At 48.4% G+C, this 612-nt stretch overlaps 1 pseudogene; it reads right to left on the bottom strand.

The window, feature by feature from the left end:
* Positions 1-240: 240 nt before the first annotated feature.
* On the bottom strand, positions 241-354 carry LOC136657846 (5S ribosomal RNA; annotated as a pseudogene).
* Between the last annotated feature and the right edge of the window lie 258 nt (positions 355-612).

The raw sequence follows: 612 nt of genomic DNA, 5'->3' as shown, positions 1-612 counted from the left end.
TGGCTTGTTGGACAAAGAATGTGATGTAAATGGCTGGCAACCTTCAGTCTCGAAAGACTATGGTATAAGCCTACAGCACCAGGTATTCCCAGGTGGTCTCCCATCTAAGTACTAACCAGGCCTGACCCTGCTTAGCTTCCGAGATCATGGCATAAGCCTACAGCACCCGGTATTCCCAGGCGGTCTCCCATCCAAGTACTAACCAGGCCTGACCCTGCTTAGCTTCCGGATCATGGCATAAGCCTACAGCACCCGGTATTCCCAGGCGGTCTCCCATCCAAGTACTAACCAGGCCTGACTCTGCTTAGCTTCCGAGATCAGACGAGATCGGGCATGTGCAGGGTAACAGTAAACGTGCTACTTAATTCTGAAGTGTGATCGCCATTTCCACCACTGTAAAAGGAATACGAGAGTACCATAAAGTCTATTTACTAACAGGCCACCATAAATGCTCATTAGACTTGCTGAAGGACTTTTGAATGGATTTGTAATATCACTGACAACGCACCGAGAAAGGGCAAGACATAACTGAGATGGAGAGATGACAATAGTTCAGTCTCAAGAAGCTCATGCTAGCATCTCCCTGTGACTGAGTGACACTGTGCTCCTCCT

This window comes from Tiliqua scincoides, chromosome 7 (genome assembly GCF_035046505.1).
Source record: "Tiliqua scincoides isolate rTilSci1 chromosome 7, rTilSci1.hap2, whole genome shotgun sequence".
In the NCBI taxonomy this organism is placed as follows: Eukaryota; Metazoa; Chordata; class Lepidosauria; order Squamata; family Scincidae; genus Tiliqua; species Tiliqua scincoides.
Note: the sequence above shows the minus strand (reverse complement) of the source record. Positions and strands in the feature narration are given on the sequence as shown.